Source organism: Neopsephotus bourkii, unplaced genomic scaffold (assembly GCF_033783945.1).
Source record: "Neopsephotus bourkii isolate Nb327-2 ecotype Australia unplaced genomic scaffold, CSIRO-AGI_Nbou_v1 NB_168, whole genome shotgun sequence".
NCBI classification, from domain to species: Eukaryota; Metazoa; Chordata; class Aves; order Psittaciformes; family Psittacidae; genus Neopsephotus; species Neopsephotus bourkii.
In genome coordinates this window covers 16,164,798-16,176,967 of record NW_026900684.1, presented here as the reverse complement: position 1 = coordinate 16,176,967, position 12,170 = coordinate 16,164,798, and positions in this window count along the sequence as shown.

The window sequence follows — 12,170 nt, the reverse complement described above, 5'->3', positions numbered from 1 at the left end:
CCTAATCTGTTTCCTCTCCTGGAGAAAGGGAGAGAAGCACAAGTGTAATGAGGAAGCAGAGGGTAATACAGCCTTTCAAGCCAGCACAGTCCTTAGGACCCAGCAGTCCAGACTGACAGTCTCTTTGGGCTTGGTGTGTACTGGGTTCGTCTGCCATTTGTAGGCAGCCTTAAAAACCTATTTTGGAAACAAGGTGAACTTATCACCTTCTAGACAGGGAACCTGAAAACTGGTGATCAAACCCTTTATCGTCAGGTTTCACAGTTCAAGTAAACTGGAAGTTTATCTAACTTATTGTCACTTATTTTACCTAGCACAATATATGAAGATAAGCTATGTGAAGACAGTTAGCTGTCAACGACAAGATTTTGGCTGAAGCAAGCTTTTGGCTTTCCCTGTTGGCAGGGCTGAGATTTTTCTCAGAGCAGCAATTAGGGGTTCATAACTCCCCTTGCCTCCTAGAAGGGATAGAAATCATAGTAATGTGTGTGTCACAGCTGCCAAATCTAATTTGAAGCTGGAAAATGTTTATGTTGGGTCCTCTATGCAAGGGCAATTAGTCGATGGGACTTGGAAACATGTGGTACCTGTACAAATGCCAAATCATCTCATTAGAATTGGTGAGATTGCACTAAATAATCATTAAACTATTCAGATTTTACTGAGCTACCAAATAAAAGGAAAATGCATATTCCTGATTTCCTGGTATCTAAAGTTATTACAGATTCTTGAGTTTTCTCCTTCCTTTTTGTCCACCTTTTACTGATGTTGTCTAAGTGTAGCTAGTATACATTGGTTTGACCTGGTCTCACTAAAACCAGTTTCAGCAGGGCTTGGATTACAACCTTGAAGCCATTCAAACATGGCAAATGAATAAACTCCAGGTGACTGCAAATTTGTACAGAACTGAAACCAACAACCTCAAGCAGTGTCACCAAGTGGGGCCAACAGTCATTCATACTGATGGAGCCATATTAGCATCTGGTGCTGGCAGGATGTCCCCTTCCTCTTACAAAACAGGTCAAGAAGTCAAGCATTAGATCCTGAGATTTTTTTCTTCAGCAGCTGCATTACAGGATGGTTTTCTACATCTTTACTTCTGTGCCTTCTTACCTTTTTTTGTTTCTCTCTTTTAATGCAAACCTTGATATAATTACATACTCCTTGCTTATATGGGAAGGTTTTTATATGGAAGATCCAAAGGCTTCTTCAGACCTGAAACACAAAAGCCCAAAGTTTTTGTGAGGGAAAAAAGCTATACCTAGTCTAGTGTGGCCTCATAAAGAAATGGGTAGGAAAAACATCGTTTTTCGTCTGTTTGAGCCCTTATGGAGAGAATCTACACAGCTTCTCACAGGAGGAAAGCAGTAGCAGGTTGGGCATTCTTCACAAAGGCTCTTGTCTTGAGAAAATACGCATAGTACCACATCTTGGACTTACAGAGATAGCACCAAGGCTGTATTTTCCATAGATTTTCTATACACAATTTTATTCTAAAATTGAATATAATCTATCTTGCTGATGAGCAAGAAGATATGCACTATGTATTTTAGCTACAATGGAAATAATTTTGGTTACTGTAAGTTATAAATATCTGAAAAATGTGCCCTTCTTTGGTTGTAATGGTGTATAGCCATAATCACATTGTGTGTTACAAATAGGCCTCTTGAAGCTTTGAATCAAGCAACATGATGGGGATATTCCTTCAATATCGGGTCATGTTTTGTGGTGGAACAGCATGAAGAGAGGATTCTATGAGCTCCTGAGACAGGGAGGAGCAGATAGAGACTAGCAGAAAGAAGGGTAAATCTCAGAAATCCTCACCCTAGATAAGACCTATGGGATTTATAGGCTAATGTCTCTATACTTGTCAACAATCCTACAATCATCACAATGCAGATTAATTAATGTAATAATAAATCAGTTAAGAGAAATAAATCTGAAAAGAGAAAATGGGTATAATGAAGTTTTGATTGCACAAATTTAATTGTGTGCACATGTTTGCATAAAGGGAATGTATCAAACAGAAAAGATAATTAATATTCAATTTTGCTTTGTAACAAAGGTAGTTTCTCTAGTTAATTTACAGACCTTTCTTCTTAAACAACAGTTAAAGCAAACACCTAAAAACAGCTAGTGAATAAATACATAGGTACTGTCTGAAAGATAAATGCCAAGGGTCTGCTGTATAATCAGAGTCCCATTTGTTGGGTCTTAGAGAGAAAGGCTACATACTAAGGCTTGCAACATAAGGCTAACAGGTGTTTCCTCTGTTAGCACACAGTATAAATTTTTTATTAGAATTTCCTTAGCAGCTGTGAAAATACTGCTCTGCTGAAGTGAAATTAGAAATGAAATTAAAAATTTGAACTGTTAAAGGAAGGTATTGGGAGCAAAGGGAGAGAAAGCATCAAGCTTTTGTTTAGCAAATGGTCTTTATAAGGAAAGCATATAATAAAGCCAAGTTAGACGGGACTCTGAGCAACCTGGTCTAGTGGAAGGTGTTCACAGCAGGGGAGTTGGACTAGATGACCTTTAAGGTCTCTTGCCACCCAAACTATTCGATGCTTCTATGCTTCTATGCTAAAAGATCTGTGGTGATCATAATTGGGTGTCTTGTGCTCACAGGCACAGAAAACCACCAACAATTACAGATTTGTTTTGTCTGTCAACTTTAGCTCTTGCCAGCTATTGAAATACAGAAGAAAAGAAAAAATCAAATAGTGGCTTTGGATGGATGCTCACTATTTAGGGTATATTACAATGAGGTCGAGAGTTTCCCACATTGCAGCCCTAGAGGCATTCTTTCCCCTTCAGGAAAAAGCAGACAGCCTATGAGCTTGCAGACCTGGCTGCATGCCTGACATGGCATACAAGTTACTTTCGTCTACAACAGATCCTGGGTCTCTGGCAGTCTATGCTTCTCATTTCAGTAGTTAAAATTTCTACACCGGTAGAATACTGAATTCAATAAAGAATGGCATTCACCAGAAATAAAATAGTGAGAGCAGATATTGAACCTATATGTTGCCTTACATCTTTGCCTTATCTCTATTTGCCATAACTGGCCTTGAACCTAGCATTTCAGTACTGTGAACTCTGTTCTTCAGTTCCTTAGGGCAGTCTTTTTTGGATGTAATGGTAATGGTATGTAAGCATGAAATTAGTCCATAAGTAGTAGCCTAGTAGCCCTCTTAATCTACCAGAAATTTCATTTTTTGCAAAAAGCCAGATGGAAGTGATATGCTCTATACACTGTATTTTGTGTGCACCTGCAACGCCCAGAACAGCTGCCTAACACAAGACAATGCAAATGAATGGTGTCAAACAGCTTTTGTCACTCTTTGTTACTTGAGCTGAGGCCAGAAAAACAGATGCAAAGTTCATAAGTAATGACCTGAAACTGCAGAAATGGAACAACTGTCTTTGTTGCATTTTTTTCTCAAAAAAAATCCATGAGAAAAACGTTGGAAAAACATTTAATCCAGACCAAAGGAGTACATTATGAGACAAACTCTATAAGTGTATTTCTTTCTTAAGAGTATCTGGCTCTCAGAGTATGATGCAGTGAATACAGAGGAGGTCTTATGAGATAATTATGGCATTACAGTTTATGCTGACTGATTAATAATGGTCACATGTTCTCCTTGTTAAAAGAAGTAAGTGGCAGGAAAGCAGGTGAACATTTCTGAACTGGGGCTTTATAGTCTTCCATGATCTAAGGCTCATCAGCCAAGGTTAGCTTTTAGTTGTGAAATGACTCTGCATGTGTCATAGTTGTAAATATCCAAACCTACACATCGTATGGGGATTATCAAAGCACTTCATTTATACAGTCCATTTAACAAAGTACTGAGAAATATGAACATAAGTACTTCAAATATGGTTCAAGTAGTTACCATTTTATATGATAAACTCAATGGTCTACCTACATTAAGGAACACAGAATTAAAAATATTTCCTTTGCAATAACAAATAAATCCATTGTTCTGATATGATCCAGGGACAGGAAAGTTTAATAGCTTTATTCAGTGTCTGTCAGCCCCTTGTATGAAGCAAACTGCATTCAATTATATGAAATACTCTACATAGAAAAAAAATCATTCATTATGAACATTACAATGAGCATATTCATTCTCATCCATAAAAGAAATGTAAACATTGCTCCAAGTGTATGCATGTGAGAGTAGGACACAGTAAATTACCTTCTGGAAAATAGAGATTACATGAAATAAACTGGAACTTGAGATGAAATATGCTGTAAGGTGGTGCAATGCAATTTGGTGCTGATGTTTTGTATCCTTTTTTAGGGGAAACAATGGAGAAGAGCAATAGTCTTTCACCAAAATAAAACAATGAAGTGATCATAGCAAAAAATGACTTGGCAGGACTGGTCGGTGTCTCCTACACGTACAGTTTACTTTGCACAATCTTCAGCAAGGATTCCTCCACTCATCACAGTAAGGAATACCTTCTCAAAACCAAAGCTAGACTTCCTATTGAATGCAAACAAATATTGCCACCAAAACATGTAGGCAGGCCACTAGATTTTTCATAGACCAGGATCTCAAAAAGAATAGCCTATACTGCGGCTCCACAGAGTACTTAATGGTGGTTTGCAAAAATTCAGCTCAATTATGTTGGCCAGTCCTGTTTTCTAGCAACTGAGTTGCATTACAAGATGTCTTGAAGTACAAAGAATGCTTTTCTAAAGCTGATCTGCTATGAAAACAACTGCTGTGTTGCTGTCACAAAAACCTGACGCAGCTACAGATGAGAAGATGTCTGTTGGAGGAACAGCACACGCAATTTGCGGGAAGGTCTGGTTTAAATAACTCACCCATGTGAAAGCTATTTGTTAATAGAATTAGGAAGAATTCTCTGTAACTTTTTAAAGTGGTGTCTCTTGTGTGTCAAGCTGTTTTGTGACTTTTGGTCCCAAAACATTTAGCCACTGACAAGTGCAAGAACAAGTCAGTGTCATGCTTGAACTCATGGAAGGATATTCAGTCAGATGCTTTGAGATTCCTGCTGAAGTCAATTAGTCATTTCAGCTGTTGCTTTACAGACTCCCACCTTCATGGAGAGGTAAGTACAAAACTGCACACCATAGTCTAGTTTTGTAATCTATTTCAGGAGTTTCCCACATATGGGTTTCTACAACAGGCCACCATCACCTGTTATTCTAGCACTGTTAGACAGATATTTAAAGAGACTGGTTTGCATCACAAATGACAAAACCACCTGTGGGATGGCAGCAGTTTATACATTGAGGTGAAACATAACTGAAATAGAATTAAAGCAGACGGAGGAAACCTGACCCCTGCTTCGAATGTCTTACGAATATGAATTGTCTCATCTTGAGATCTGTTATTGTGAGCTCTGTGACAACGTTAAGATTAAAAGAGAGGAAGCAATGCAATAACATCCTAGTTTTGACAGTCCTAAAACTGTGGCTGCTAGGAGAAAAAAAATTACAGTGAATTTTTAATTTTTCAGCTTATTCCTGAAGCAGCAAGCAGTTTTGTTGTTTTTGGTTTTTTTTTTATCAGTTGACAATTATAAGCAGTTACAAAAAATCCATTCACTATGGACTTGGTCAGAAAACTGGATTGCCTATCTGTACAGCTGAGTAAAGGAACAAAAAGCTGTCTACTGGAAGTATGCATTATATGAACAGCAAAAGCAGATTTTGACAGGTTTTTTTATGCATATTGGAAAGGATTGAGAATTTAGTATTTAAATGATAATCTGATTCTAGATGGGTTTCTACCACACAAGAGGGCTGGCTTATAAGTTTGCATAGTTCAATCTCATCTTAGAAAAACTCACATAGTAGTTATAAAGAACTTAAAAATTTGTATTTAAAGTTGGTACAAATTAAGCATAGAATATATGGTGAAAAAAAAAAGTGGATGAAAATTTTCAACATATTCTAGCACAGGTTTGGTATTAGTTATTTTAGCATTAAGACCCATCAACACAAAAACCTGTCTTCTAACAACACCAGCTCCAAACAGATTTAAGCATAAGGTGTGGCCACTCTGTATACCAACAGGAGCAAATTTTGTGCTCAGCCAGCATAGACCAACTGTAAAAAAACAATTTCAATGTGGCAGTTCTGACACTTCCCTGATTCCTATAATTTTGTAATAGGGTGTTTTGTATTGAGTATAATTTAAAGCAACCTTTAGGCTCTATATATTGACTTTCAGGAAGTTACAGTGCTTTGTGCTTTGTACTTTGTAAATTACTATTGGTCTGTGATACAAAAATCTATACTCATCAAGGAGTTACTTGAGGAGATTTCAAAAGAAGTGAAAACCAGTAGATTTGTAAAGTCAGTGCTTCTCATTTGGAAAGGTTAGAATCCAGTTCACGGTATGTTGCCTGCCCATTATCCCTTCTCATATGCTTCAGCAGCTCACACTTTATCAGAATTACTTTTTTAGAAATTGCAGAATTATTTTCTTTTTTAGGCAAATGGCATTCAAGATGTGCATTTCTAGAGTTGAATAAAATGAAAACTTTTCTGGTTTACTTATATTTGAAGTTAAATTACATATTAAAAACTGAAAATATAAAACTTAAATTACTGCCAAGGTCACATTCCTGCTCCTATCTTCATTATTCAAATAGATGAAACACCACATCCAGAAACTGTGAAGCAATTCTTCATTCTAAGGCTTACTGAATTAATCATTTTTTCTTAGAAAGAATGACAGGTAAACAATTTTATTGAATCTTTTTTTCTTTCATCCTGAACCATTTTTCCTTGTTTGGGTATTTGCTGGAAAGGTCTGTTAAGAAGTCTTTTCACTGGAAAAAAAAATCAAATGGAAGACTAGGACAGACCAGGATCATAAAACTATCTTTAACTTCATCAACACTTTGTTAATTTTTGCCATGGCTTCTGATTGTTTGTTTTGTGGTGTGTTCATGTTTTTTCCTAATCAGGAAAGATAACTAAGTATACTTCTGAGGTTAGGAAAGCATTTATAAAATGACAAGCTTTCACATACCACCTACAAATGATACTAATTAAGCTGCAATGGTATTTATATAGTGCCTTGCTAACTGAGAAGATCTATAGCTTTGTAAATAACTTAGTCCGTGGTGATGATGCCTGTGATAGCTCCTTTCCTTAGGGGAAAGATTAGCCAACTTTGAAGCCTTGTTTACCTACCCATGCTCCTAAACCCACTGTAAACAGAACAAATCCTTACAGAATACTCAATAGAAGGTCTTTCCATCCTTCATGTTTTCACTTAAAAACCAGATTTTAAAATGAAGGATTTTAAATTCAGATTCAAGGTAAAGGAGCTACGGTTCTGTTACAAGAAATGTCAGAGGGTGGTCCTGGTGGCAGCATCTGGGTGTGCAGGAGGGAAGTGAGCATAGGTGCATGTGTCTGTAAGACCATGTATGTGCTTTATGTTTTCCTGGTTGGCAGTGTATAGTACATAATTTGAAAATATCACAAACATAATAAAATGTACTTTCACATCACTTTCTTAATACTTTTCACCTAAGGAGCTGTCTCAGGAAAATCACGTTAAACCTAATGATACTAAATAAGTAGTAGGGGAAGTGATGGGGCTAACAGGTGAATATGAACTTTATCTGAGGAAACACACCTTTTAGTCTGCTGGCTGAAGGACTTGTTTTACTTCAATTTTGAGGATGCATGATCCAGCTGTGCAAAACACTTCTAAAAGAGAGCTCTGACTATCAGGACTTTTTTCATACCAAACACACATACTTCCGAAGCTTTTGAATTTCTCCCCATTCACTTTGTGAGCAGTAGTTTGGACACTACAAGCCAAGGAAGTGCAGGGACATACTTTTACTACTGACTGTCTTGCAGCAGGTGCTGTGGCATTTGCTGTAACCTAGCAGTGGAAATGTTCATAGAACAGATAATGTGTATAGAATTTGAAATTCAGAGGCAAAAGAATAAAATCATTCAAGTGATGCTCTCTTATTAATAATAACCTTTTTTTCTTCTTCTTACCTGTAATTTTATCTTTTGCCAGGTAGCACTTCTTCAGGCTTTTCAGAACTTGGCATCTTTTCTCTTTTTCTTATTCTGGTTCTAGTCATTATATTAAGTCAATTTCAGATTTCCTTCTTTTGTTGTCTTATTATCATATTTAGTTATTCAAAACTGAGAGCATAAGTGTTACTTTGTACTGACTTAATACAAAGAATCTACTCATAGACTTATTCCATGGAAAGGTCTATAGAACAAAAGGAGTGTCAGGCTCATTATAGGACAATGTTCACTGCAAAGAGCTAATTCTTTGTGATTAATAAAGTGTGAGGTAAAGGGAAAATGACAGATGTTCATGCCTAATATAAAACAGAAGGTTTCTACCAAGGTGTGGGATGTATTAAAAAATACTTTGGAAAGTTTTAGAGTGAGGGAAAGATACACATATATTGGGGTGGGGGGAGAAAGCAACATTTTGTGAGAATATGCTTTCATCCCTCTTGAACTAATTAATATGTGATAATTCTTACACTATCAATGCTCAGCTGACACTATGCATTGAGCATCATCAAAATTATTGGAATAACTTTTTCCTGTAAGTACTCTGCTGCTACAGAAAGCAACAGGAGGCAGTTCCTTTCTCAGTTCTCTGTAAGACATTCCATTTCTGTCTTGCTTTAATATATGTGTTACTCTTACCAGATGAGGAAAATGAAAAGGAAGAAGCAATGAAAGAAGAGGAAAGTTACTGGACAGCAGCCTGCACTATTGCTGGGAAATAAAAAAGGAAAAAAAGGGGATTGATGAATTGAAGGGGTGCAGGGAGCAGGGAAGTAGAAGGGGAAAAAAAGGAAAGATCTGGCAAGCAGGAGAAGGAAAACTGCAGGAAGCTCCTTGAAAATGCAGTTCCCATTTGCTTGACTGATCCCAGAGAAAAAAACAGTAAGACTGCCTGCATGTGAGTAGTCCACATGAGAAGTCCTGTGAGAAAGATGTTCCTTCTGTGTTTTATTTTCTGTTTTTCTCCAAAAGAACAACCTGAAAAAAGGCTGAATTACTGTTTTTTCCTCCATATGAATTTTGAGATAGGTTTGCATTATCTAGCCATGATTTCTTTGACTAGACAAATTGAGATTAATGAGGTCACTGTAGCTCAGTGTTTATTTGCATTAACCAAAATTAAACAACACAGTTTAAAGGGGGGGGGGGGAAGCAGGGGTGAGGGGGGAGGGTGTTTGCAGGCTTTTTCTGATGAGTTAGAAAGCCTACTCCCATCAGTAGTATGATAAGCCTATTCAAAATTTCCAGATTTCAGTAGCAACTGCTGAGAGCTAGATTCTGTTGATGATAATACCTTTGCCATTCATTTTAACTCTGTGTAAACCAAGCTAAGAGGTTTCAGACTAAAATGATCCTGGAACAAACACTGAAAACAAGAAACCCTACCTTCTTACAGTGTGGTCAGTAGGCATTTGCCATGGTATTTAGTAAGAATAAAAGAGACACCCTTATCTATACTAACCAGCATTTGCAAAACTGAAGTCAACCTAATTTTATTTGCAAATAATGCTCTGTGTTCTCAGTGGTGATGATTCAGTACTGTGTTCCATTTTCTTTTGACAAAAAAGGATTTCTGGAACAAAGTCTCCTTAACTGCTCATGACAGTTTCCCACAAAATCAGTAACGGATCCAGATGTTTGCAAAACAGTCTGCAAAAGGGAAGCTTCATGAAGTCACTCAAGAATGTTTTCATGAGCAATTATATCTATAGAAAATTGAGAGATTATGTGTATAGGAAGTTGGATCTTTGCATACGTTTGTACTCTCACAATATCCAAACGTAAAGAAATTACTGGAACCCATTGTACTTGACACAATGCAAACAGAATCTCCTTAACAAAAAGCGAATGAGTAATCTTTATAACGATGTAGTTATGCAACTTCATCTAATTTAGAATACCAAAGATTGAAATATTGAATGGGAACTACTGTTATGCTCAAGAATAATACTTCATCCTATTTTCAATAATACTAAGCAGATAAGAGGAGAATACCTCAGATGTGATTGCCAACTTGTGCACAGGTTTTTTATTTCCCACATAATTTTAACAGCTGAATTAAGCTGATACTGGGAGACTGTGAAAAAAGGGTGGCATTACAGCAGTGGGCTACAGTACATAAACATTTCTCAAAAGTGAGTAGCTTAGAATTTCTTTTTTTTTTTTTATATATATAATAACTGGCATACAGCATCAGTAAAAGGCTGTTAAATAGCAGGGAAACTGGTTTGAAATTGTCTCAGGACAAGTTTTCCACCACTGCTTAGTATAGCTGTGTCTTTCCTAACTGTAACAAATGCATTGTATAGATGAATAATCTAATCTATATGAAATCTATATGACGTTTCTTGCATATGAAGAAATACCAAAAGTTTGGTAAACTTGAATTCCTGTGCCTTGAGGAATCAATTCACTAATATGAAGATAAAATGTGAAAAAGGCTGAAACTTGTTGCAGCTTAGAAGCACTTTATGGTGTTTGCTCCCTGTACTCCTAATTCCCTAGGCTCTGTGTTCTCTTTGGGAGCACTCTGCAGCTGCTTTCCTGCCTGCTTGGGCTTCGTTTGGGTGGAAATCAATGCACAATGGAAATGAATGTATTCGCAGAGCTCATCCAAGACAAAGTTAGGTCGTTGTCTGGGTATGCACCTGGAGCAGGGAGCTAAAATATTATTCAGGATCACACCACATAGGCATAGCTGGTATTTAGTAGAACACATGACAAAGTTTTCATAACAATCCACTTGCAACAGGAAGGATGCCATAACAATTAGAGGAGGATGCAAAGAGTTTTCAATTACTCAAGCTGGAACTTGTATTTAAAGTTGAGAGTTTCCTAAATATGGCTTAAGAAATGAAATAAATTTATCCTTTGGCCAAGTAGCACTACTTCCTTGTCTAAAAAGAGGTACTAATATTCAATCAGTACAACCAAGAATTATATCCATCTTCCAACTGAAAAAAAAGAATATTGGGCAAGAAAGCAAATTCAACTGGCAGAAAGATGTTTCCACAGGAAGTCTGACTACCTGTAACTTCCAGTGAAGGTGAAAGCTGAAAATCTTATTTATCTGATGTTGCTGTTAGAACTTTTATAATATTTCTGTGACTTTCCATGGTGATACCATAAGAACTTCACAAAATCGTCTGTCTACAGACAGACGTTGTCAGAGGACACAAAACAAATCCAGCCTGCCCTTCAGGAAACAGCAATTCACCAAGAAAACCTGCAACAGCAACAAAATTGCTTTTGAGCCTCAGAAAGCTCATGTTCCAGGCCAGCTTGCTTGCATGTGCATGAAGTCTATGAAAGAATGGAGAACCTGTGCTTTTATTCATTCACCAAAACAAACCCCTTCTTCAAGGCAGACTTGAAACTCTGCACAAAACTTTCCTTGGTGAAAAGGTAGACAAATACTCAGGTTTGACTGACCAAAGCTGTAAGAATATGACATGTACTATTTGAAAAGGAGTCCTTCTGTGGAAGAGGGTGAAGGGAAAGCATTTTAATATTGACGAAAGTATTTATGAGACTTAAGGACAAGTAACTTCAAACTGAGATGATTTTACATTGTCCAGAAAAGGACAAATGAAGCTAGATGTGGATAAGTCACCGAAGCCTCCTCTGAATTTTATCTAATTTTAATAAAAAGTCCAGTAGATGCCTTCAGGCACATCAGTGGTAGTATGTTTTCTACGGTGTTTTCAACTCCGTATAGCAAGAACAATTGAAGCATAAAAGGATACTAAGCAGGTGGCAGAGGTATCCAAAACCCACGTGTAACCTCAGTACAGTTGTATTTTAGATACTGCAAAATTAAATTAACTCCTCAGTTGGCAGCACACCCTTGGCACTTAGATTGATCTTAGAAGGTTTCTGAAAAGATACATGATACAGTTTGGGGTTTTTTTAGCTTTTCAAATTCTCCTTTGCCTTCAGGGAAAATTATCTTTTTTTTGTTCTGTAAAACCTAATTTGATTACTAGTGCCATGGGGCAGGTGTCTGTCACCTTTCTGTGTCATGTGCACCACCTCTGCGCTGGAATGAAAAGCTAATGTGTTCTTCATGTTAGTCTCCAATAAATGTCGTTGAATGACAATACTGAAAATGTACCAT